General features: G+C 47.1%; 1 protein-coding gene across 10 annotated transcripts in view; it reads left to right on the top strand.

Annotated features, from left to right (window-relative positions):
* Nucleotides 1-27,403, top strand: part of PHACTR3 (phosphatase and actin regulator 3) — a 271,374-nt gene that overhangs the window by 76,950 nt on the left and 167,021 nt on the right. Inside the window, exon 1 of one of the 10 annotated variants that reach the window (XM_015148694.3) lies at nt 22,613-23,043. The exons of 8 other annotated variants lie outside the window; for them this stretch is intronic. The gene's annotated coding sequence lies outside the window, so the exon portion shown is untranslated. Of the gene's footprint in view, nt 1-22,612; nt 23,044-27,403 lie in introns of those variants that run through there. One more of the 10 variants, XM_077952099.1, reaches the window with a different exon arrangement.

Consider the following 27,403-nt stretch of genomic DNA (forward strand, 5'->3'; position numbering starts at 1 on the left):
ATTTCAGGGTAACCAAATAGCTGATGATTGAAAGTCTTCTTTATAGAAAAATTTTAATTAATAAATGCAAAAGGAAAGAATGAGAAAATTACCATTTGACAACCCGAATGAAATACCAGGTGTAGGCAATTATTATCAATAGGTGTTAACATCATTAGGTCACTATCAGTGGGAAATTTTATAATGGATAAATTAGATCAATATAACCTGAATGTACTGATCTCATTTTACCTCTCTAAAAGAAAGACAACCAGACGTTATATGCCTCCTGATATGCAATTGGAAATATACACTACTTCTTGTAAAGGATTCTTGCCTAAAAAATTAAGCCTGAATGTGACCAAGCTTTTAAATTTTACTACTGGTTTTCAGGAAATATGGGGGCTAAAGGAATGTGTTAACAAATTGACCAACTTCTCAAATAAAATATGAAAAAGTCACATCACTCCAGAAATTTTCCCAGTTTCCTCTTCGAGCCAATTCCTCCTTAGCTCATAGAGACAATTACTTTCCATAGATCTGTCACCATAGATTATCACATAAGTGGAGTCATACAGTTGGCATTTGTGTGCGTGTGTCTGGATTCCTTCATTGAACATAATATTTTAGAAATTCATTCAGAGTGTGTGTGTGTGTGTGTGTGTGTGTGTGCATGCATGTGTTGGTTTCTTTTTTTTTTAATTTAGTACTTCATTGCATGAATATCCCATAATTTGCTAGTCTCTCATTGTTGCATATTTGTGTTTTTTCCATTTTCTGGCTGATGTAAATAAAGCTTCTGTGAGGATTCTTGTACAAGTCCTTCTGTGGATCTATGTTTTTATTTTTCTTGTGTAAATTATAAAACTGAAATTGCTGGAACATAGGGTAGGTTTATGTTTAACATTATAAAGAACTTCCATATAGTTGTAAATGGCGTGAGTTCTAGTTGCTTCACATCTTTTTCCAAAGTGAGTTTTGGCTTTCATTTAATTTTACCAGTCAGGCTGATATGAAATGGTATCTCATTATGATTTTTTTAAATTTATTTTTTATGTGTAGCTTTATTGAGATACAATTCACATACCATACACTTCACACTTTTGAAATGTAAACTTTAATTGTTTTAAATATCTTTACAGAGTTGTGCAACTATCATCACAATTTGTCATCTTTGACTTTCTAGGAGTTTGTCCATTTCATCTGAGTTACTAATTTATTGGCATACAGTTATTTATGGTATTCCCTTATAATTTATTTCTGTAATATTGGTAGTGTTGGCCCCTTTTACACTCCTGATTTTAGTAATTTGAGTCTTCTCTCTTTTTTCTTTACCAGTCTAGCTAAAGCTTTATAAATTTATTGATATTTCAAAGAACCAACTCTTGATTTTATTGATTTTCTCTGTTGTTTTTCTATTCTCTATTTCATTAATTTCTGCCCTAGCCTTTAATTCCTTCTGAGTGCTTCAGGCTTAGTTTGTTCTTCTTTTTCTACTCTCTTCAGGTGGAGGATTTGGCTTTTATTTTGAGATTTTTCTTTTAAATATAGGAATCTAGAGCTATAAGCTTCTATTTAAGCATTTCTTTAGCTCTGTTTCATAAATTTTGGTTCATCATTTCTTCATTTTCATTCATCTCAAAGTACTTTCTAATCTCCCTTATGATTTATTCTTTGACTCATTGATTACTTAGGGGCATATTGTTTAATTTCCATATGTTTGTGAATTCCCTAAGTTTCTTTCTGTTATTGCTTCCTAATTTCATTCCATTGTGGTCAGAAATTACACTTTTTATTATTTCAATTGTTTTGAATTTATTGTGGTTTGTTTTATGGCTCAGCCTATGATCTGTCCTGGAGAACGTCCCATGCGCATTTGAGAAGAATGTGTATTCTGCTGTTTCTGGCTAAAGTGTTCTGTAGATGTCTGTCATATGGTATATGATATAGTTCATTTATAGTGTTGTTCATCTTTTCTTTTTTCTTCTTAATCTTCTGCCCACTTACTCTATTCATGAGTGAAAGTGGGATGTTGAAGTCTCCAATTTTTATTATTGAGTTATTTTCCCTTTAGCTCTATCAATATTTGATTCATATATTTTGGGGGTCTTATATTAGATACGTATATATTTATCATTTTTATGCTTCCCTGATGGATTGACTCTTTCATCATTGTTTCATCATCATCTCTCTATATCTCTAGTTTTAGAGTAGCTTTGTCTGATATTGGAATAGCCACTCTAGCTTTCATATGATTGCTGTTTGCATGCTATATCTTTTTCCATTCTTTTACTTCAACCTGTTTGTATCTTTGAATCTAAAATGTGTCTCTTGTAGCTAGCATATAGTTGTATCAGATTTTTATTCAGTCTGACAGTCTCTACCTTTTGTTGGATTGTCTAATCCATTCACATTTATTGCTGTAATGGATATAGTTAGATTTACATCTACCATTTTACCTTTCATTTTCTATATCTCTCATGCCTTTTTTGTTCCTCTATTTTTCCTTTACTGTTTTACTTGACCTTAAATGAGTATTTTTAATGTAACCTTTTAATTTCTTTAATAATTTTTTAAAAATTTATTTTCTTAGTGGTTGCTGTGGGGATTACCATATACATTTTAACTTATCAGAATTCTTCAGATTCATACTAACTTAATTTCAGCTAGATATAGATACATTACTCCTGAATAGCAGGTTTTTTCTTCTGCCTCCTTTTTGTGCTATAATTTTATACATATTACATCTATATGCTACAAACTTTACAATACATTGTTACAATTAATTATTACTTTATATGAATTTATGTCTTTCAAGGAAGCTGAGAGAATAAAGAAGAGCAAGTACTCATTTACAGAGTCTGTTATCTTAACCTTTTAATTTACCATTTCTGGTTCTCTTCATTTGTTCCTGTGGTTTCAAGTTACTGTCTTGTGTCATTTCCTTACTCCGATTCATCGTTGCTCCCATATACTTCCTTTGTGTTGTTATTGTCAAACATTTTACATTTCTGTATATTATAGGCACAATGATAGAAGTGTATTGTGTGTGTGTGTGTGTTATTTTATGTAATTGCTTTTTAAATCAGTGAACAGAATAAAGCAGAAGAAACATGCATTCAGGCTGTCTTTTATAATTACATCATTACCTTTACTGGAGCTCCTTGTTTTTTGTGTGTGTAGATTTGAATTACTGTTTGGTGTCACTTGATTTCAGCCTCAGAACTTTCCTAGCTTTTCTTATACGGCAGATATTTTAGCAATAAATTATATTTTATTAATCTATAAATGTCTTCAATTCACTTTCATTTTTGAAGGTACTTTTGCTGGTTATAACATTCTTGGTTAACAGTTGTTTTATTTTCTCCTTCAGCACCTTGAATATATGTCATCCCACTGCCTTTTGGACTCCATTATTTTTTATAGAAGTCAGCTGTTAATCTTATTGAGGCATCCTTGCAGTGACTAGTCAGTATTCTCTTGCTATTTTCATGATTTTTCTCTTTGTTGTTTTTCAACATTTTGATTTTGATGTGCCTGGGTATGGGTCTCTTTGCATTTATATTATTTAGAATTCGTTGAGTACCTGGGATGTATAGATTAGGGTTTTTCTGACTAAATTTGGTAGGCTTTAGCCATTATTTCCTTGAAAATGTTTTCTGCTTCTTTTCCACTCTTCTCTTGTTCTGGTACTCCCATTATACATACGTTGGTCCACTTAATGGTGTCTACAATTGGCTAAGCATATGTTCATTTTACTTCATTCTTTCCCTCTGCTCTTCAGAGTCAGAGATTGCTGGGAGAAACCTCTCCAGAGCATTGCAGGTCTTTACTGAGGGCAGGATAGATGCCCTACAAAGTCTGAGGAGCAGGGCAGAGGGAGCTCTCTAGTGGGACTAGAAAACAAAGGTAGGTCTCTGTGACCCCTATATCTGCTGGCCAGGCTGTAGCATGGTCAAAGCACTCCAAGGTTCAGAAAGCTAGTACTGCAGATATAAAGTACAAAGAAACCTCTCAGTGCTCAGAGCCTAAGCTGTGGTAAGGGAAAAATCCCTCTGCTCTTGCAAGTCAGAGATTGAGTAATCTCTGACTGCCTTCAAGTTCAATGATTCTTTTTTCTACCAATTCAACAAAGCTACTGTTGATCCCCTCTAGTGAATTTTGAACTTTAATTATTGTAATTTTCTATTCTATAATTTACATTAGATTCTTTTAAATAATTTCTATCTCTTTATTGACATTATCTATTTGCCAACGTACCTTCTCTTTCCTCTTTAACAGTGTACATATTTGTAATATTTTGGACATATTTATAACAGTTACTTTGAACTCTTTGACTGCTAAGTCTGACACCTGGGCCCTTTCACAGGCAGCTTCTTTTGAATGCTTTTTTTTCTTATGTATTGGTTGCACTTTCCTGTGTTTTTATACATACTAGATTTTTTTCAAAGCTGGACTTTTTAGTAGATAATATATTTTAGCAACTCTGGGTACTTGTTTTCTTTTCCTCTGAGTTTGCCATTGTTGTTTGCTTGTTTATGTGTTTTGTCACAGGGATAGGCTATTTTAGTGTTTACTTCTTCCCATAGTGTGGAGCCTTTGGTGTTGCTTTTCTGGTGCTGCAGCCTTGGGAGTGTGCACAGTCACCTTGAGATGATAGTAGTTTTAGCAGGTGTCTCTTTGACTTCTCTTCTCTGCTTCCTCCCCTAATCTCCCTGTTAATCTGTCTGCGTCTGTTGGTATCATCCCAAGCTATTAGGCTCCACTAACTGCCAAATTATTGCTCCATTATTTTTGACAATGTCCAGGGCACATACATTCCTCTACAACCTGATCCAATTAAATGTGAACCCCTTTGCCAAGGTATTTTTTGAGGTTAGTCTTTGGGGTTTGGCCAGGAGGGCTCTTCTTAGTTGTCTTTCTCTGATCCTGTCTGATAAACTATCTGGCCTACAATGTAGCTTGTTGCCATCATGGAACTATCAGCCTTCTATACCTGTTTTCATGCTTGCTTGTTTTTGTTGTTGTTGTTGTTGTTGTTTCTCTGCCTATTACATCATTAAGACCATATAATGAATGTTTTAAATGATAATATCTTTTTCATTATAGCATTTCCATTTGGATGTTTATTACAGTTTCTATGTGGTTCATTTTAAAAACCTCTTCATACATGTTTACCTTTCACACACTATTTTTAAAAACTGCTATCATGGTTATTTCAAAGTTATGTCTGATAATTTCAATAGCTGGGCTATTTTTGAATCTTCCTCTATTGTCTGTTTCCTCTTTTTGATCATGAATCAAATGTTCTTGCTTCTTCAGGCATCATAGTTTATACTACATGTCAGGCATTCTGTGTCACATAACAGCATATTCTTTTTCTTTCCATTTATGAGAGTTGGAGCACTGAGTCAATCTTACCTGTAGATCAGTTGGTTCTGGGACTTTTTTTTTTTTTTTTTTTTTTTTGAGACAGTTGAGACAGAGTCTCGCTCTGTCGCCAGGCTGGAGTCCAGTGGTGTGATCACAGCTCACTGCAACCTCTGCCTCCTGGGTTCAAGCAGTTCTCCTGCCTCAGCCTCCCAAGTAGCTGGGATTACAGGCACTCACCACCATGCCCAGCTAATTTTTGTATTTTTAGTAGAGACAGGGTTTCACCATATTGGCCAGGATGGTCTTGATGTCTTGACCTCATGATTTGCCTGCCTCGGCCTCCCAAAGTGCTAGGATTACAGGCATGAGCCACTGCACCTGGCCAGGTCTGGAGCTTTTTGTAGCTTTAGTTTGATTCCATTTGTTACCAGCTTCAAGTGCTTAGAGGGAAGGGTCAGGATTTTTCCCTTGCCACAGCTTAGGCTCTGAGCACTGAGAGGTTTCTTTGTACTTTATATCTGCAGTACTAGCTTTCTGAACCTTGGAGTGCTTTCATCATGCTACAGCCTGACCAGCAGATGTAGGGGTCACAGAGAGCTACCTTTGTTTTCTAGTCCCACTAGAGAGCTCCCTCTGCCCTGCTACTCAGACTTTGTAGGGCATCTATCCTGCCCTCAGTAAAGACTTGCAATGCCCTGGTTTCTCCCAGGTTTTTCCCAGCTGTCTTCCCTGCCCCCAGCCTTCAATCACTGAATGTCTGGAGTTCCCAGGATAGATTTCTCTTGAGTTTCCTTCTTAGCCCCCAACTTTCAGAGGGCAGCTGCCTTTTACTTAGGTGAGGCCCCAATATCTCTGGGGTTCTTGCAGGTTTCTTACTTTACCCCCAGGAAGACCTGTACAAAACAGTAGCCAGTGATTAAAAACTCACTCTGTGGCTTGGGCTTCTTCATATTCTAATCTGTCATCTGGCCATCAGAATTTCATTAAAGTATCAGCAAGCTTCCTCCAATCTATGGCAAGTCCCTGTTATTGCACTACTGTCAGGGGTGAAAGCAGTCAGCTGGCAAATGCCTTAAATAGTGTTTTCTATCACTTCATCTCCATAATCTGGATTTCATACAAAAGTTAGTCATATATAAACACTGAGTATCTACAGCAAGAACATCATTCTCTTGGAGAGCCAGAAAGTGAGTTGTTTTATGAAACATTTCTAATTTAGTCAATTTTCTAAAAATAGGGAAATTATACAATAGTCATTGCCTTTGCCTATGAAAATTATAAAGAAGGGAAATCAGGAGACTGTTACTTCATCTGTGGGAAACACTTTCTATTTGTCCTTACTTTTGTTCTTTTTTTTTCCATAATTCTGATGGACAAGGAAAAGAATGTGGCAGCCTGAATGTCTGTTTGACTGTATCTCTTCACACTATGATTCTCATTTTCCTAATGTCTGTTTCAGAATTTTAAAGTGGACAGTGGGTTATGCCAGTTTCTAGACACTCCTGTTACCTTATAGGAAAAGGAAAATTGGATTCGATTCTAGAGGCATGATTAGCAGAAGGGCACGCCCAGGTAGCGTGACTTTTCTGAATTAAGGAAGTTTGAGCAAGAGAAAGCACTTTTTCCTGCTGGACTGGGCTGCTTGTTGATGGCTGTGCCGTTAGGAATGTAGTTCCCTGTTGTGAGAACCAGACGGAGTGGCTGAGTTCATCCTAAAACTCAATGGACAATGGACAGGACCCCCTTTTTAGGACTTTGTTCTTCAGCCCCCACGGTACAATGTGTACCAGCAAAAGGATTTGGCCAGGTCCTCTTAAACGAGGTTCAGAATTGTCCAACTCGGACTTCCACTGGGCTTCTTTCTGTGGCCAGAGATGCCAATACATGTGGTTTTCTGCATGTGTGTGGCCTTGGCTCCTTGGACTCCAGGTTGGCCATGCAGCGACAGACCTGCCTCTCGGTGGGAGTTCTCAGGAAGTCAAATCAGATGGAAACCCGATCTGTATGCACGACTGGCTTTGGCAGTTAGGTGGTGCGAAAAATGAAATTTCTACTGGCTTCTCTTGTCCACAGGGTGACCGCTAGTGGCAGGGCTGCTTGCTGCGGCTCCTGATCTCCTTGTGGGATGCCTTGGATTGGATCGGTTTCTCCTGGCCCCTGTGAAAGGAACTCACGGTGGAATATTGGATTCGATGCTGCACAGGAGACCATTTAGAGACATGGTCTTTGTGCTCGAAGGGCACTCTTTGTGCAGCTACAGACCGTTCATTCATTCCTTCATGTATTCTCTTACCCCAAATCTGTCTGCACCTGCTATGTTCCAGGCACCGCACATGACACCAGGATTGTGGTGGTGAACAAGAGGCTAGTCTCACCCTCAAGGGCATATAGTTTGAGAGAGACAGACACTAGACAAGGAATGACACATGGGTGTTTGTGAAGATGCTTAGGATATGGTGGAGGCATTTAGCAGGGAGATTTGACCTAGCTTGGGGTGGGGTGGGGGACACGGAGGCAGATTCTATGAGGAAGCAGCCGTTACCCTGAGACCTGCAGTGGGGGAGTGTTCCCTAGATGAGGAATGAGAGGTGGAGAGGAACGTGGAGCAGGATGGTGTTTTAGACAGAGGTCCTGAGCAGGAGAGAGCAGGATGTATGGACCAATGAAAGGCCCATGAGTCTGGAAGGTGGGGAAGGGGGAAGCATGCATGTTGCTAATGTAGAGAGCACATCTCAGAGGCTGCATCCTGGAGGCTTTGTAGCTTTGTGAAGAAACTGGGATTTTATCCTTAAAACAAAAGGGAAGAAGTTGGAACTGTTCAGTAGGGAGTGACATGATTCTATTGCTTTTTAAAGAGAGCCCTCTGGAGGAAAAGGGGCTGGAGGGGGCAGGGGGTGCAGGGCAGGGTGGCCATTTCTGCAATCACTGAGGCAGGAGGTGCTGGGGGCCAGTCCTGGGCTGGAAACGGGGAGTGGGTGAGGGAACTGGACTAACCCAGAATGATGCATGAGGTGACATTCATTCCACTTGGTGACGGACTTCACAGGGAGAGTGAAGGAGAGTATGAGTCTCCTAGGGCTGCTGTAACAAATAACCACAAACCGGGGGCTTAAAACCATAGAGATGTGTTCCCTCACCGTTCGCAGCTCTGCAGGCCAGAGGTCTGAAGTCAAGGCATCAGTAGGGCTGAAACCTGCCCTGGAAAGTTTCTGGGGCAGGATGCCCCAGGGCCTTTCTCGCGTCTGCGGGCTGTAAGCCCTGCTGGGCTACAGCTGTGTCACCGCAGCCTCTGGGCACCTTCACTTGGCCTTTACTGTGCATGTCTCTGCACATCCTCTCCTCCTTTTAGAATGACACAGTCATTAGGTTTAGGACCCACCATAGGCTAGCATGGTCTCATTTTAACTCATGACATCTGCAGAAATCCTACTTCTAGGCAAGGTTCTGGGTAGACATGAATCTTGGCAGGGGGGATCTATTCAACCTGCTACAGAGAGGGAGGCAGACTTGCTAAGGATGGCTCCAGGTGGCTGTAGCAACTGGGTGGAGACGTGGAGGACAGACCGACGCCAGCAGAAGGACATCAGGGCCACTGAATCAGAAACACACACGGATGTGTGAGTAAGTGAGGTGACCAGACCTAGTGAAACCCCCAGGTCTTTTCAGGTTTTTTGTCTGTTTTTAACAAATGAGACTGAAAATGTTTCAGTTCCCTCTTACTTAGTGAAAGCCGTTCTTGTGAAGCTGACATGTAGCCCAGCGACAGTGACTCAGGTTAGTAAGGGCTGTGTGCTTTTTATGGCGTGTCGACACTGAGCCCTCACGCAGAGTAGGCTGACCGGTGATGCCGCGTGCAGGTGGTTCCCTGGCTCTGGGGCCGGCTGACCTGGACTGTCATCCCAGTGCTGCCACTTTTGAGCTGTGTGGTGGCCTTGAGGAGGGCTCTGGGCTTCTCTGAGCTGAAGTTATTTCCTTGTGCAATGGAGATGAAAACACTTGGGAACAAGGCTGTGGAAAGACTCATAGCATGGTTGCACATGCTTGGCAAAGAACCAGTCTGTTTAGCTTGCTTGTTTATTTTACTTTTACTGAAGGCGCTATGTGTAAAGATTATATTGTATATTCTACCAAACACATCAACAAGAGTGTCCAAGATTTTGATGCATATTGAAACGTCCACATTCCTCTTTAGCATAAATTATTGACAACTGCTTGTTTTCTTGTGGTTCTCCCACTTTCCTAAACACTTAGGGGAGAAAACCACACTTAACTGTAGGTTCTTACTTACTAAGGATAGTCTTTATTTAGTAGACTGGGAAAGTGGTGGTAGATGGATAAGTAATTAACAAATGGGTAAGAAAAACAGTAGGCTTCCCCACAGGAAGGAGATGAGGTAGTGAGCAATCCACAAAAGGAGTGATTATAAGGACCTTTTAATTTTGAGAGACATTGGAGACATAGTTGTTCTCTTTCTGTTTCCAAATTCTCCCAGCAACCCACCTCCATGGCCATATCCTTGTTCCTTGGATCAAGCAGAATGGCTCTGCCTCCCAAGTGAACCTTGGGCAGACTACTCAGGTTGCAGTCCTGCCTGCCACCGCCTCCTTGTGACCTTGTCCTCCCACCCTCCTGGAGGCTCCTCCAGGGCTGCTTCTCATAGCCCTTTCCTGGTGTGGCTTCAACCACATGCTGACCCTGTCTGGGTCCCCAGGATCATACTTGGCTTCACTCCCCATTGGACCGCAGCCTTGACCTTCTCCTATGCCCACTTTCCCAACTCCAGACATCCCCCTCCTGATCCCGGGAAGCCAGTGCCTCACTGCTGGCAGAAATCACATAACCAAGCTTCAATACATTTTCCACAGCCTTGGCAAAAGCCAAAGGGCTGCTTGCCAATCCTTTTGTGTATCTCAGTGTGGCAAAGTTGTTAAGACCTTGGTTCAAGTCTCACCTCCACCCCTCACTGGGGGCACCATACGTCTTCTGCCGACCTGCCAGATGCCACCTTTCACAAGTCAGCCCCTGAAATCTGACCTTGTCTGTGAAGCCTTCTGTCCGATTCATCAGAGGAGAGCGAATGTGCGTGCAGTATCCATTGCGGGCTGGGTGCAGGATTCTCCTGGCCCCTTCTGCGATCTCAACCCTCTCACAGGAATTAGGCACTTGCTCTTGTCTCCTTCCCTAATAGTATAATATGCTTACTTTGCGCCTGATTTACTTGGTTTTATTTTATAATCAAATCAAATAATTTATTCCAAGTGGTCTAAATTGAAGTTTTATTTTCAAAACTACAGACAAAAGCAGTCTTTCAGTAGAATACCCACTGTAGTAAAACTTCCTTAATGGTTCCCCTTGTGTTGCAGATTTTCAAGTCTTCACCATTTTCAGTGTGATTACTAATATAGCAGGAAATCCTTCAAGTATGTGGCTTTCTCTCTACCTAGGACTCTTTCTTCAGGATAGATTCTCAGACACGAATGTCTACGGTTAAATGCCCTGTGCTTTTTGAGAAATGATGCAGGATTGCCATTCGGAAGGACCATGCTGACTTGTGATGCTACCAGCAATACTCAAAGGTGTTTGATTTCACTGCACCTCTATGAGAATTGGGAAATGGGACAGAAAATCATCTGGGGATAATTAAAGAACCCGAAGGTCCTTAGCACCTTGCTCAAGCCAAGTAAAATGAGTTTGTCATATTATGATTTTTTTTTTCCCAGCAGATTTTAAGCTATATACTTGGGGGCAGAAACAAGAAAAAGCAGATGGTAGGGGCAGTGAGGTTGTGCTGGAGTTTGAGCGAGTGATTGAACCTTAGGTGCTGGTTGGAAGTACTGCCCATGGGGGTCTGGGTTGAATTGGATGGAAACAACACTTGGAGAAGCCTGCAGAGGGGCTGAGAGGGGAGGGAGAGCCTGCGTGGACTGGAGGCTCAGGAGATGAAGGGCGGGAAGATTGAGTGCAGGGTGGGACTCAGAGGCTTACATTCTTATGTGTGGGGAGTGCAGAACCCGCCACAGGCTAACTCTATGTTGGCCATGGTTATGGTTATCAGGAGTGGGGTTGGTGTTGAGGACATCAAGGCTTCATGATGCCAGGGGGCTGCAAGGATCCCCCTCTGTGGGCATTGGGCAACCCAGGAGATGGCTAAGGAGACTGAAGCCAGCTGCTGGGCACCAGTGGCCACAGGGGGTAGCCAGGATGAGGACGAGTGAGGGACAGAGCTGGGAATTACAGGTTCTGAGCTTCTGAGAAAGAGGGGCTGCCGAACAGCAGCAGAGGGATGTGGGGTCGACCGAGCAGAGGACACACAGATGAGGCCAGTCAGTCCATCCTGGCTCCAGATCCACCATAAAAGGAGGAAAATCCGATTGCAGTTCAAGTGCACAGTTGGTAGAGAGGATCTGGACACAAGGGAGTTTGTCAATAGTAGCTTGGAGGTTCCTGGGGCCCAGTGAGACAATCAAGAAGAGTTTGGAGGGCTTGACAGAGGTGGTTTGAGTGAGGAGGAAGAGACCAGAGAGGGCTGGGGCCCAGGGACTGGGACTTAGGGATGGAGGGGGCTATGAAGGTCTGTCCCGCTTCCATCTGCCTGCTGGAGGTCCCTTGCAGGGAGGCATGGCGGCCTGAGCCTTCTCCTTACTTGGACTTTCTGTGGCTGAGGTGGAAATAAAAGCGATGGACATCAATGTGCTGGTGTGTGAAGGCACCCCACGGGGTTAGCTCCAGGCAGACCTAGGCATTGTGTCCTGCCATCTCTTCCCTGACCCACATCTCCTGTTAAACTCTATGCAAGCCACAGCCCCACACGCCCTGCGAGTCTGCGCTCTCCCACCCTACCTAAACCAGGCCACTGCTCTATTTTACAGGAAGACAGGGTTAGACATAGCATCAGGGGTCGCTTGAAAGGCACAGGGCTGGAATGTCAGGTGAATTCAGGGCCTGGGGCTACCATTCTGTGACAGCTGAGCTGTGGGCACGTTGAGCTATGGGCAGTTGGAGCAGAAGGAGCTCAATTTCAGAGGAAGAGAAAGACAGAGACAGAGGTAGAGAGAGAGACAAAGAGAGACAGAGAGACAGGGAGAGAGAGTAAGAAAGGAAGAGAAACAGAAAGATGGAGAGAGAGACAGAGACAGACAAAGAAAGAGGGAGAGAGACGAAGACAGAGAGATAGAGAAAGAGGGAGAGAGAGAGATAGAGACATTTAGAGAGACAGAGAGAGAAAGACAGGGACAGAGAGAGGGAGAGAAACCTGATTCCCACATGCAGACTGAAGCAGGGGCGCCTCCCGCTCCCGGAGAGGAAGGGGACATGCAGGGCAGGCTCGTGGTCCAGGTGCCCTGAGATCCAGAGAAGTCCCATCGCGCCCCTTCTGATCAAACTGGTCTGAATGGGCTTCTGGTCCTTATGGTGTAATCTTTAAACCAGTAAATCTTATTATCACATGAAACTGCAGTACTACTTCCCTTTCATTACCTTTGAGGGTCATTTATTGACCAACAAAGAGACCCATGCTTGTGGAGCAATGTCCAAGGTGCCCAGCCGAGGCACAGCAGTGCTGACGGTCCTGACAAGTAACATGGGACACAGACCACCTGGAGATCTCAGCCTGGAGGTGCCTCCATTGCTCAGGGTTTTGATATTCTATTGTAAGTCCCCAGGTTGTCATTTAAACCTCTCTCTTCTGTCTTGGGATGGGTTAACGGTGAGATGAGGTGATCACAGAGCATGAGGCAGGGGAGGTTGAGGTAATAACGTCAGAAGTAAAAGTAAAAAACCAACCAACCCTCTAGCCCAGTGGGCATGGCTAGCCCGGTGACCTGTGGGGCTCCCACAACGGGAGTACAAGCAGCAGGCCCTGCCAGGGCGTGTGCTCCAGTGTGCTCTGCCTCCCAACTAGCCCATCGCATTGTCTCCTTCATCGACTCCTCCCACTTGCCTTTTCATGTATGTGACTTGAAGACCCTTGGTCTGAGCTGTGAATCCTGAACATGTGAGGCCTTGTCATAGAGGGCCCTAAACATCACAGGAAACAAAGCAGGGGCACCCTCGCCACGTAAATTCAGCTTTTCTGATTACAAGACAGAAGGGATTTTTCTGACGTTCCTCTGTCCCCAGAAATTCATGCAGAATCCTGATTTCATCACAACTCACCAGATTTTCCTTCCAGGCCAGCCTGCCTCCAGGGCTTAAGTTTCAGACCAGAGAGGGGGTGGAAATACAGAGGTGGCTCCATTGCCAAGGAAGTCCTGAAAAGCTTCCTGTCCTGCTTCCTTTCTCTTGTGCTGTGGATGGCCTTTCTGTCTAAGCAGATGTGTGTCACGAGGAGGGGCAGGTGTGTGTGATGGTCATTCAGGCACTGCTCCTGCTTTCCAGTTAAGATCTCCTACTTAATCACTGGCTGGAAGTAAGCAGTGAATTCCGCAGGGCAAGCCACAAGGGCAGTGCTAGGAAAGTTGCTCTTCTTCCTAGAATCACAGTTGGTTTTGCTAGTTTTCTAGAGGTGGGTGTATACACCTGTACACGGGTAGAGGTGGGCACATATACCTGTACGGGGTTAGAGGTGGGCACGCACGCCTGTACAGGGTTGGAGGTGGGCACATATACCTGTACGGGGTTAGAGGTGGGCACATATACCTGTATGGGGTTAGAGGTGGGCACATATACCTGTACAGGGGTAGAGGTGGGCACGCACGCCTGTACAGGGTTGGAGGTGGGCACATATACCTGTACGGGGTTAGAGGTGGGCACATATACCTGTACAGGGTTGGAGGTGGGCACATATACCTGTACGGGGTTAGAGGTGGGCACATATACCTGTACGGGGTTAGAGGTGGGCACATATACCTGTACAGGGTTAGAGGTGGGCACATATACCTGTACAGGGTTAGAGGTGGGCACATATACCTGTGCGGGGTTAGAGGTGGGCACATATACCTGTACAGGGTTAGAGGTGGGCACATATACCTGTACGGGGTTAGAGGTGGGCACATATACCTGTACGGGGGTAGAGGTGGGCACGCACGCCTGTACGGGGTTAGAGGTGGGCACGCACGCCTGTACGGGGTTAGAGGTGGGCACGCACGCCTGTATGGGGTTAGAGGTGGGCACGCACGCCTGTATGGGGTTAGAGGTGGGTGTATACACCTGTACGGGGTTAGAGGTGGGCACATATACCTGTACGGGGTTAGAGGTGGGCACGCACGCCTGTACGGGGTTGGAGGTGGGCACGCACGCCTGTACGCGGGTAGAGGTGGGCACGCACGCCTGTACGGGGTTGGAGGTGGGCACGCACGCCTGTACGGGGTTGGAGGTGGGCACGCACGCCTGTACACAGGCTCCAGGCTCTTCTTCCTGCAACAATGAGCTGCCTCATTTGGTCATTGGTCTTTCTCACGGTTTGCAGGGGCTGTACAGATACGACTCCTTGCTCAGATGTCATTTCAATTTGTTTCCTGGGAACAAAGCTCTCCCCCATTAAAGATACATCTTTTTTTCTCTATGGGACCCTTTGTCCATATTAGGCCAGGTCCTCAAACCTCCTTCCAATTAGGCAGTTCAGGAAATGACATGTGCCTTAGATGACAATTCAACAGAACAATTCAATGCCTAATTTTTTTTTTTTATTATTTATGTATTTATTTATGAGCTGGAGTTTCTTTCTTGTTGCCCAGGCTGGAGTGCAATGGCGCAATCTCGGCTCACTGCAACTCCGCCTCCTGGGATCAAGCGGTTCTCCTGCCTCAGCCTCCCAAGTAGTGGGAATTACAGGTGCCCGTTACCACGCACAGCTAATTGCTAATTGGTTTTTTGTTTTGTTTTGTTTTGTTTTGTTTTGTTTTGTTTTGTTTTTGTATTTTTAGTACAGACAGGGTTTCACCGTGTTGGCCAGGCTGGTCTTGAACTCTTGACCTTAAAGGATCCTCCCACCTTGGCCTCCCAAAGTGTTGGGATTACAGGCGTGAGCCACTGCGCCTGGCCCAAAGCCTAAGTTTTAGTATAAGACTGATGTGTCTTCAGATGCCGCCTCTGCCATTTGCAAGCTGTGTGACTTCAGCCTGGCAGCTCGACCTCTCTGAGCCTCAGTTTCTGCAGCTGCAAAATGGGGACCAGAACTGTCTCTACTCCCTAGGGTTGGAGGAAGAGCCCTCAGTGTGACCCCCGGTGTGGAGTAGGGAGGAGTTCAGCACTGAGGAGTTTTCTCAGCATTCCCTGTCTCAAGACTGTGTTGACTACTGAAGATGGGGTCAATTACTACCCCTGGGGACTTAAAATAATCAGTGCTGCTTTTCCTCATTGCCTAATTTCTTATACTCAGGAAGTGGCCTCCATATGAGGAGAATCTGATCCGTGGCCAAGCTGCCTTGAAAGTTTTCTTTTAATTCTGTCGGTAACAGCTGTATTGAGAGAGAATTCACATATCACGCAGCTCACCCGTTGGCAGTGTGCTGTTCAATGGTTTTGAGTATATGAGCAGTGTTTTGCAGCCATCACTGTGGTGAAATGTAGAACAGTTTCTTCTCCTCTAAAGAAAACCCTGTGTCCACTAGGAATCACTTCCATTTTCCTTTCCCCCAGCCCCTGGCCACCTCTAATCCGCTTTCTGTTTCTTTAGATTTGCCTATTCTGGACATTTCATAGAAATGGAACCACACGATATGTGGCAGTTATGACTGGCTTCCTTCGTTTGGCATCATGTTTTCGAAGCTCATCCGTGTTGTAGCATGTGTCAGCCCTCCATTCCTTTTTATGACAGAATGATATTCCACTGTCTGGGTACACCACACTTTGTTTACCCATTCTTCAGTTGAGGGACATTTGTGTTGTTTCTATTAATTGTTTTAACCTAAATTGCCTTTCACAACGTTCTTGTTTTGATATAACTGTCTGCTTGTCAATTGCAGAGTTCATTAATTCATCTCTTCATGTGCCCAGTGAATATCTATCGAGTGCCTAGTAAGTCTGGGGTGCTGTGCAAGGCATTTTGATGAATCTGTGGACTAGGCAGATAAGACTCCTGCCATCACGGAAGGTCCCATTCTAGTGGGGGTCATTTAGACGCTGTTCTTTCTTCTGATCTCTAGCAGATGACCAACAGCAAATAGCTACTAATACATACCATGACATCGGTGATGATGCATGTGGTGGGAAATGGATCTGGCTACAGGGAAGAAGGAGTGACGGGTGCCATTTCAGATGTGGACACTGGGAAGGTGTCTCTCTGGGGAGGGCAATGGGTGCAGAGCCGTGGATTTCACTGGTCTGGGTCAAGTTCAGAAATGGGTGGATTGTGATGAACCTTTGAAGAGCTGGAGATGGGGCCACCTTTTGAGGCAGAAACCTCTCTTTCGTCCTTGAGAAGCCTCACTTGGCCTCCCAGGGTGTAGTCGTCCCCTGCCCTGAATAAGCTCATGTGAATGGCCAGGATGTGGACACACGTCCACCAGCCTGCATTCTCAATTACATTGAAGCCTCCGTGATCTCTCTGCATTTGACCTTCTCTGGAGGGTCAGTGAGGACAGGCATCTGCTGGGGGGCAGGCACTTTTACTGTTTCCATCCTGGAAGGTCCGGGAAGACCCCAGGCTTTTCTACTGTTAAGGTCTCCTAGAGGGAGCATTCAAGCTTGTGTTTGTTGGGCCTGTGACAGCACGTGGTGCTTGTGTTTACAGCCTGCTCCGTGCTCCATCTTCTACTGCACTTGGCTGCTTATAGGTCCATAGACCCAGATGGTCCTGTGGTTTCTGTCTCCAGAACGCCTCCCCAATCCGGCACTTATTCCCACTCTCACTGCCGTCTCCTGGGCGTTGCTCATCAGCACCTTAAATGTTCTTTCCACTTCTCCTCTGCAATCTCGTACTTTCTCCTCCCAGACCAAGGACTGGAGGCATGCTTTCTGCGCTCATGTGCTCATGCTTTCTCGGCAACCTTGCGAGGCTGCCCCACCCCCTCCTCAGCTCCTCCCTGGTCCAATGGGAGAGAGCATTTGGTTTCAGAGAGAGCCATGTGGTTCTCCTTCTGTTTATTCTGAGCTTTTTTTCTTCATTTAGCATCAATTCCCGTCATGGAAAATCACAGGAGCCAACTGAAGGGGGATTTCCAGAATATTTGGCCTTCCTTGGGCCTTGGTGAAGTGGCTTCCTTGGCCTGGGCAAGTGGGGCTGTGACCATCTGTGCATTGACAAGAAGGCGGGGGGTGCGGCTCCATGCCGGGTGAGCCTCCTCTCTCCTTGCCGGGGAAGGGTTAGAGTAAGAGTTGGTTTCTCCAAAGCGATGATGCGTTCTTTCTCTTATGGGTCTGGCTTGAAAGCCACAGAGTTCAAAGGCAGTGCTGGGAGGTGGCTTAGCCCTCCTCTGCTTTAGTTGGTGGAAAGGAAAGGTAGAAACCTGAGGTCAAAAACAGGTGGCCGTGGGCCCAGGTCAGCCTGCGGACTTGGTTGGTTTGAACACAGTGTTTGTGTGTTTCACTGAACCAACATTTAAAAGTAGGGAGATTTTATACCAACATCTGGATTTTCTTTCTGGCTTGGCTTGAAAAACTCAGAGCTCGGGTACTGCTGGCTATTGCCGGGCTAGAAGGTTCCTGAGGACAGAATTGTCCAGCTGTGATATTGGCTGTCTCTGGGGCCTGCACCGTGCCTGGCAGGTGAGGTCCATCCACTTAATGAAGGAACGGACTGGCCATGGCTCTTGCCAGGCTGTGTGGTTGCTGCCTGCTTTAGGCAGGACCTGCCTTCTCCAGTTAGGCCAAACCCTTGACCACCTGCACGGAGAATTCACACCTGGTTCACGTTACCTACTTACCTGTGTATCCAGCCTGGCCTCTCTAGGACATCTGCGTCTGGTCCTTGGGAGTAACTGTAGGTACGAGGAACGTGCTGAAAGGGATCCTCCTTTATTCTGAAATGTGGCCCAACAGGCTGCAGCTAGAGATTCTGGCCTGAGGAGGTCTGGAGTCCCCGGGCTCTAACCACAGCTTTCAGAAGCAGTTCTCAAATGTGGGCAGTTTGGGCACTGTCTGGAGACATTTTCAGTTGTCGCAGCGGGCAGGCATGGTGCCACTGGCATCTCGTGGGGAGAGGCCAGGGACGCTGCTAAACACCCCACAGGGCCCAGGACGGCCCCTGCCACAAAGCTTCATTTAGCTTCAAATGTCAGTATTGCTGAGGCTGAGGATCCCTGCGCTGGAGTCACAGTGCCCTGAGTCCCTGTCTCAATGCTGCCCTTGCCCTTGACCTTCCTGCCTCCCCAAGCCTTAGTTTCCCATCTCTAAAGTGGCGTGATCCTCACATGCACCTCTCTCAGCTAGATGGGGAGGAAATGCCATGGCCTGCATGTAGAATCACACTCAGTGGTCAGGGTTGCAGCTCTGATGTTCGGAGAGGCCCTAGCCATGGGGTCTAAGATCTGGGCTGCGGAATCCATCTGTGTGACCATGGGTGGGTCATTTGCCCTGCTGAGCCTCAATTTCCTCATCTGGACATCAAGAGAGGAATAGGGCAACCTCTAAGGATGTGAGGATTAAGTGGTTTAATGTCTGCACTCGGCACGTGGAACCTGACGAACGTGCATGAGCAGCGCCATCCTGACTCAGCAGTGTGGTTCTGGGGTCTCCTGAGACACCACTGCGTGCCCGACCCCCAGCTCGCAGCCCCCTCCCCTCCACTGTCTCTCTCCTCATCTACGAGTCGGGTTAATCCTCTCCCTTGACCCCACACCCCCCAGCAAAGTTTTAGGAAGTTGCCTGTGGTCGCCCTTTGGTGCATGAACTCCAGGGTGGGAAGACCCCTGGGGGCTTCCAGACAAGAGAGGTGAGTGGGGCTTGGCCTAGGCTGCGGTGGTGGGGTTGGTGAGGAGGGGAGGAATTGGAGAGAGGCCCTGGACGTAGAGCCCAGAGGAGATGCCTGTGGGTTGGGTGTGTCTGTTACGGTGAGCTGCAAACAGTCTGAGGCAGGAGGGTGCCTCACTTCCCTCAGTGTCTCTCCAGTGCGTGAGGCTGTGTAGTTTGTGGATTTGAATAGACTTGGAGCTTTTGGAGCATCTTCCTGGGACAACGTCAATTTATTTGGTGTCTTCTCAGAGTTTATCTGTGGGCGTGGCAGGAATGACCCCAGACTGGGTTCAGCCCTCTCTTCCTGGCTGAGCCTCTTTGGGTCTCAGTCTCCTCATCTGTAGAATGGGAATAGAATCCTTCACCCTGTGGCCTGTTGTTTTAAGTTTTCAGTAAGACCTGGTATTGGAAGCCCCCATCAAAGTGAGGAGCTCATGAAGCACAGGCATTGGGCACCAGACACAGGATCTCCTCCTGATGGCGGAGCGGTGTAGTGCTAAGTGGGGTGTCTGCGGTTTGCCCCGTCCAGGTCAGCAGCACGGCAAGAGGCAGGCCTTGGATTCTCTTAGACCTGCTTACAGCCCGGGCTTCTGGGGCCTGAATGTGGCCAGTGCTCAGGTGGTTGGGAGCTGGCCTGGCGACACCTGGGGCTCCCGGACACAAGGGAACACGGGCAGCTGGGATGGTGACCCTGGGGACCCTGCTATCCTGTGGAGGCCCCAGGATTCTGACTTGTACCCAGGCTTGCTTGGTGCTGTCTTGGGACTGTCTCTGGGCTGGGACAGTGAGCTCAGGGCCCTTGGATGTCAGTGCCTCAGAGCTGCAGAGGGTCAGAGCCAGGCCTGGGGTGGACCAAGTGGTATCTGCACCCCTCCCAACTGTGTCTGAACTGGGTAGCTTTGTGCAGCTCAGTCTGCCTCTCTGAGCCTTGGTTTCCTCACCTGACCTGCACAGTGGAATGGGAGAAGAGCCTGACAGGGAGGCCGGATCAAGCTGCTAGGACTTCAGTGCAGCCGCTGGGAGAGCAGCCCCGAAGCTTGGGAAGGCCAGGAAATCCCAAGCTGGTCTCCAGACCCGCCTGCCCCATGAGTTGAGCTTCTGGCGAAATTCAGCTGAGATTTCGGTTTTTTATTCTCTGTACCCTGACAAGGGGCAGGAACCAGGAGCCAGCCTCAGCTGTCAATGTCCTGGGCCGACTCCCTCCCACCTCCCACTTAAAGGTGTCATTAGCAAGGGCAAGACCTCTTCTAACAGGTGGAAACAATTTGTCGAGACAGTCTGTGGCTGCTGCATTTAGAGACCCAGAGACCCTAAATGTGGACTAACGCCCCCAGAATGTTCAGAAGTAATGTGCTTCCCCAGGCAGTGCTGGGGTGGGGGGCATGGCTCTGACTCTTGCCCTTGGGTTTGCCCCCCTCTGCCCTCTTGCCCTTCTCCTGTCCCCCCTTCTCCTGTTCCTTCCCCTTCTCCTGTCCCCGCTTCTCCTGTTCCTTCCCCTTCTCCTGTCCCCCCTTCTCCTGTTCCTTCCCCTTCTCCTGTCCCCCCTTCTCCTGTTCCTTCCCCTTCTCCTGTCCCTGCTTCTCCTGTTCCTTCCCCTTCTTCTGTCCCCACTTCTCCTGTTCCTTCCCCTTCTCCTGTCCCCCCTTCTCCTGTTCCTTCCCCTTCTCCTGTTCCCCTTTCTCCTGTTCCTTCCCCTTCTCCTGTACCCCTTCTCCTGTTCCCCCTTCTTTTCATCCCCCTTCTCCTGTTCCCCCTTCTCCTTTCCCCCACTCTTCTGTCCCACCTTCTCCTGTTCCCACCTTCTCCTGTGCCCCCTTTTTCTGTTCCTCTCCCTTCTCCTGTTCTCCCCTTCTTCTCTTCCCACCTTCTCCTGTTCCTGCCTTCTCCTGTCCCCCCTTCTGCTGTTCCACCCTTCTCCTGTTCACCCCTCTCCTGTTCCCCCCTTCTCCGGTTCCCTCCTTCTCCTGTTCCCCCTCCTTCTGTTTCCCCCTTCTCCTCTTCCCGCCTTCTCCTGTTCCCCTTCTCCTGTCCCCGCTTCTCCACTTCCCCCTTCTCCTGTCCCCCAACTTCTCCTATTCCTGCCTTCTCCTGTCCCTGCTTCTACTGTCCTTCTATTTCTCCTGTTCTTCCCCCTTCTCCTGTTCCTCCCCTTCTGTTCCCCCTTCTCCTGTTCCCCCTTCTGTTCCTCCCCCTTCTCCTGTCTGTTCCTCCTCCTCCCCCTCTGTTCCTCCTCCTCCCCCTCTCTGTTCCTCCCCTTCCTATTCTTTTCCCTCTTCCCTTCCCCCTCCTCCTCTCAACTTACCCCTCTTCCTCCCTGTCCTGCTCCCTCTTCCCAGCTAATCATATTGAGACTGTACCTTGTGATAGACACTTTGGGTAGCTCTCTTAGCTCATGTCACACCATCCCCGGGGAAGGGCACCCCATTGTACAGGTGGGTACACAGAAGAGGGGAGAGATGCCCCCACTACAATGTGTTGGGAGCAGAATTTGGATCTGAGTCCAGCTCCCCCATCGCCTGCAGGCAGGATCTGGGCTCCTATGGTGTCGGGGCAACTGCCTCTTCATAGCGAAGCTTCATTCGTTCAGTTCCCGGCTCTGGGCTATTACCCCTGTCTCTGAGGGTCAGAGAGGTGACTTCCCTTGCCTGAATTCAGATGGTTATGGAGTGGTGGTCCTGGTTCAGACCTACGGCTGTCTTTCTTGCCAGCAGCACTTCTCTCTTTGGGGTGATTTTCCCCCCAGAGGACGCTGCAGTGCCTGGAGACCTTCTGGTTGTTATAACTGGGCTGGAGGGTGCTTCTGGCCTCTAGCATGTAGCTGTCAGGGATGTGGCAAAACCTCTTACCATGCACAGCACAGCCCCCACCACAGAGAATTGTGTGGTCCCGAATGTCACCGGCCCTGCTCTGGGCCCCTGCCAAGCTGGCCCTGTGTTCCTGCACCTCAGCCAGCAACAGACATACCTGCAGCAGCCGGCGTTGGGGCTACAGGTGAGCCTAGGTCCTTGACCTTCCCGTCTGTCTGCCACCTGGGCTTGGGCCTGGAAAAAAGGTGCACCAAGGGTCCCTGGCTTCGGCATTTTTTGTTTTCAGGTTGCATATCAGACTCCTTGTCTCCTGAGGTTCCTTGGGGCTTGGCTCCAGGCAGCCTCCCTGATCTAAGACTTCAGCAGCTGCCTCAGGACTCTGCATGGCCAAGGTCCCCTCTGCCCCATGTCACCAAGGTCATCGTGGTAGCAGTGGAAGCAGGGGAAGGAGAAGAGAGGGCCCTAAGAAAAACTCCAGTCCCGCTAGTTCCTGGAACTTGCCGAAGGCCAGGAAAAGTTGCTGCCATTGTGGGTTCTGTAGATGGGATTTAGGGCTTTGGTTCAGGTGGTTTCTGCCAGGCTCTGGCCAGATGCCAGCCTACGCAGTGTTCTGGCAGTGCTGAGTGACACATCTCGGGCACGGAGAGGAGCACGCACCTGTCCCTGAACAGAGGGGAGGCTTGTTGGGGGCCAGCACTTGATCTACTGAGCCAGACACTCAGACCCTGGGCTGCCCTCCTCACCCCCACCCCTGCCCCAACTCTGCCTCCTGCACATCTATATTTAAAAATGTTTACAGATAATAATGGTGTTCAGCCCCAAAACGCAGACAGGAGCTTCCTGACAATTGCAGTGCTGTGCCGGGTTGGAGGTTTTCTCAGGGAGCGGAGCTGGTCCCCAGGAGCAAGTGAGAGCGCCAGGGCTGTGGGGGCTCTTTGCCAATCTTGACCTTTCAGGGAGGTTTGAGAGAAAGACTCCAGAAGCCCGCGGGGAGAGCAGGGGTTCTGGGGAAGACGAAGAAGCCCTTCGTCCAGGATCCCTCTGTGACCATAAGGTGAGTTGCTTTGCCCCACGTCTCTGGTGAGGCAGAGGGCAGGGACTCTGTTTAGGGAGCAGGCTTCTTAAAGGCAAAGGGTTTGCAAATTCTAGCAGCAGCAGGGCCCCAGGAGAATGACTGTTTTTTTTTTTTTTTTTTTCCTTGAATCAGATGACTGCATTTGGAGGCTGGGGTGAGGCATGGGGGCTGCCCCTCTTGGAGCCACAGATGGGTCATTTTTATGTGTCTAAGGGGTCAGACCAGGATCAGCCCTGGGTTTCTGCCACAGAGTCCAGAAAGAGCCACGAAGGTCTTTTGTTTGCATGTGAATGTTATTTTAACCTATTACTTCTGGGCTAAAAATAAAAATTCCACTCGGATGCCTTTTTGTCTCTAGATTGTAAGATCGTTTCCAGGAAATAATAGATTGTCATTGATGTGCATTTTGACTGCATGGTGTCCTATTCCTAAGCCAGGTTTTGTAAAAATTCAAAGTAGAGGCGGTTTCCCACGGTGGAGGTTGATGCCTTCATTTACTGCCAGGAACATATGCTCTACTCTCAGAAGTCATTGTCCTGCCGGGATCGCCACCACTGAACTCTGGGTGGGAGTGCGGGTGTGGGTGAGGGAGAGGGCACACTTGGCTTTTGTGTGGTTGTACATTTAGTATCATTTGTGGACTTTTGGTTCTGAAAAATGGTTTGCCAGTACAGTTGGATGTCTGTAGTTGGGGGCCCATGAAGGAGACGGAGAAGTGAATTCTAAGTGTTAATATGGGTCATGGTTAAGTTCTTGGAAGCAACATTGGTTTCCAAAGGTGCCTGCTGTGTTTTTAAGCTCCAAAGTTTTATTTTATTTTTTGACCCAGTGGAAAATGGCAATTCAGGATCCCAAGGACTTCAGCAGAGGTTGTCTGAATGTTAAACCCCCTCCCCTGAAATGCTTGCTTTCTTTTTAGAGGACAGGAAATATGGGAAATTAAGTCCTTTTGTGGAGTGTGGTTTGCGTGTTGTTCTTTGAGGAGGAATTACGGAATTATGCACATGCATAACGATGGTAACCACATACACAATCTAAGAATAACAAATCAGAAAAATCCATGGTGAGGTTCATTCAGAAATAATCAAGAGTATATTGTTTAACTAAGGAGAGGATCAGAGGAACGCAGTCCCGGAGCCACCATTTCGGCTGTCACCTAGGTGCAACTCTCAGCAGAAGTAAGCATTCCCACTAAGATGTTCTGCAAATTTACTGCTGTTTAATCTCACAACTTTTACACCACAAGCTGAAATAATAGGCCAGTATGAAAATGCGCTCTTTCTTTCCCATACACTTTCTTCCGTTCCTGAGCCAAGCCCATAGGTAGCTTGGCAGTTTGCAATTCTCTGTCTACACGAAATAGATACAGATGATTTTTTCCTGTATGTTTTGGGTATTAACTCTTTGGTTGCCAAGCTGTTAAGCCCTGAGTCTATATTATACACCTTCAGGCTGTGGCTTACAGGGCTTCAACACGTCGTCGTTATATAATACAGTAGTTTTGCTTGTGGGGTGACTGTTCATATCGTGTATGCTCAGAAATTCTATTTTTAAAGTATAAAATACCACTCTTCAGAGCAGCCTGCTCACTCCTGCCTCCCCGGGAGCCACACGCTTTGCACTGTGGAGTTGTTGGCATGAAGGCACATGACATATGGACGGGAGCGCGTTCCTCCTGTCTAGGGCCTCTTAGGACCCGAGGAGTGGCTGGAGGCAGTTTCTCTCCAGTCCTGAGGTTGATGACTCTTGGTGCTGAGCCTGTGCTGCTATTTTTAGCTTCCTTTCTTCCTTGCATCTTGACATAATTCGACATGTCGCAGCTGAATCTCATTTATTTGCGGCGCTTACTGTGTTTTGTAATCTGTGTTTTGTGGGGCAGAAATATGCTCCTTGCTGGAGCATATTATATCGTTGTTATTTGGGGAAAGTTATGATACTATCAATTAACTTTAAAAGATGCAGAACACAAGCGATCCTTTGATTTTCTTTCTACTGCTAATTTCCTGGCCGGGAGCACCTGGAGGGTAGGCACTGTTCCTCCTCCTGCTGGACCAGAAGGCAGCAAGCAGTGCCTCTCACATCTTGGGAACCTGTATCAGAAGCACCTGGAGGGGCTGTTACAAAGGCGATTGATTGCAGCCCCACTGGCAGAGTTTCTGAGTTAGCAGGTCTGGGTGGGTGCGGCAGAGGGAGGTGGGGGGCAAGTAATCTGCATCTCTCACAAGTTCCCAGGTGATGCTGACGCCGGTCCAGCACTGCACTTTGAATCACAGATGGAGATCATGGCGGAGGGTTGGTAAATATTTAGGGGGTGGACGATGCCTACGTCCAGAGAGCCAATTTAAGAAATATACAGATGGTGGAGCAGGAGATTTTCAGTTGTTGTGTATCCTGTCCACGCGGTTGAAGATGGACTTGATTGAAAAAGAAATTAAAGTTGAAATAAAATTAGCTGACTGAGAGGATGGCTCCTGACAGTGTCCGATGCTGTGATGTTATTTAGGGAGGATGAAGCATCACGACTCAGACAACTTACTTTGAGATGGCCAACAGCACACACAGACATAAGTGAAGTGCATATGCATGCACGCACACGAAACTCAGCAAAATATTAATTGCTGAAACAATGGGTGTTCATACTATTCTAAATTCATACTATTTCTATTTCTAATACTTTTCTGTATAATAAACATCATATTAACATGGTAAACACAATAATAGGGCTTAGGACAGCTTTTCTTGTGTGTGTACATGATAGTGAGTAAATCAAGATCACCCACATGTTCACAGCTGTGTTGCTCTGGGTGGCGTGGGCACTGGCACTATATTAGTCCATTTTCACACTGCTGATAAAGACATACCCAAGACTGGGGAATGTATAAAGAAAAAGAGGCTTAATGGACTCACATTAAGCCTCTGGGGAGCCCTCACAATCATGGCAGAAGGTGAAAGGCATGTCTTACGTGGCAGCAGACAAGAGAATGAGGACAAAGCGAAAGGGGTTTCCCCTTATAAAACCATCAGATCTCATGAGACTTATTCACTACCACAAGAATAGTATGAGGGAGACTGCCCCCATGATTCCATTACCTCCTGCTGGGTCCCTCCTACAACATGTGGGAACTATGGGAGCTGCAATTCAAGAAGAGATTTGGGTGGGGACATAGCCAAACCATATCAAGCACACGCATTGCTTTTGGGAGTTCTCATTTCCTTCCATTCTCCCTGATCCTTTATCTCCTTGTTCTTTCCTCCTTTCCCTTCCCTTCTCTTTCACTCCCTCCTTCCTGATTTCCCTCTCTTCTGCTCTCCCTCCCTCCTTCCTTCTTCGTGTCCCCACCTCCTATCTTCTGGTGTTTCTGGGTCAGAGGACTCTGGTCCAGAAGGGTTCCGTGTGGGGATGTGTTGTGCTGAACCCCATTAACCTCAGTAGGGAAGGTACCAGGTTCAAGAGGCCAAAGAAGAGACCTGGAGCCAGCAAACAAGACATGCAGTTTTATTAGGGACTTACATGCAGGGGAGAGAGTCCAGTGGTGGCGGGATGGAGATAACTGTCTTAACATATAGAAATGGTCCAGTGGTGGCAGGCTGGACAGGAGAACTGCCTTAATGTTCAGAAATGATCCAGTGGTGGCAGGCTGGATAGGAGAACTGCTTTAATGTTCAGAAATGATCCAGTGGTGGCAGGCTGGATAGGAGAACTGCTTTAATGTTCAGAAATGATCCAGTGGTGGCAGGCTGGACAGGAGAACTGCCTTAATGTTCAGAAACGATCCGGTGGTGGCAGGCTGGATAGGAGAACTGCTTTAATGTTCAGAAATGGTCCAGCGGCAGCAGATTGGACAACATATCCACCTTCCTACAGTCCGGTGGCAGCAGACAGGGCAAGAAAACCACAACTGCAACCGCCTGCAAACATCATGCAGTGTATACAGCATTTTCACTTAGCACCCACCCCTAACAACCTCCACCTGGCAACCTTCATGTAACCCAAGCTTGTCCAACACGAGGCCTGTGGGTCTCACACAGCCCAGGATGGCTTTGAATGCGGCCCAACACAAATTTGTAAACTTTCTTAAAGTGTTATGAGATTTTTTTTTTTTTTTTAGCTAATCAACTATCATTAGTGTTAGTGTATTTTATGTATGACCCAAGACAATTCTTCTTTTTCTAATGTGGCCCAAGGAAGCCAAAAGATTGGACACCCCTGATAGTAACCCAAACCTCAGGGCCTCAATCCCCTGTACGGCCCGTGTTCCACAGGACAGGACGGAGGCTCAGATGTTCATCATAGATAGGAACAGATCTCTGGGTGGGCCACTCCCGGATTCCCTAGTTT

This window comes from Macaca mulatta, chromosome 10, assembly GCF_049350105.2.
Source record: "Macaca mulatta isolate MMU2019108-1 chromosome 10, T2T-MMU8v2.0, whole genome shotgun sequence".
NCBI lineage: Eukaryota > Metazoa > Chordata > Mammalia > Primates > Cercopithecidae > Macaca > Macaca mulatta.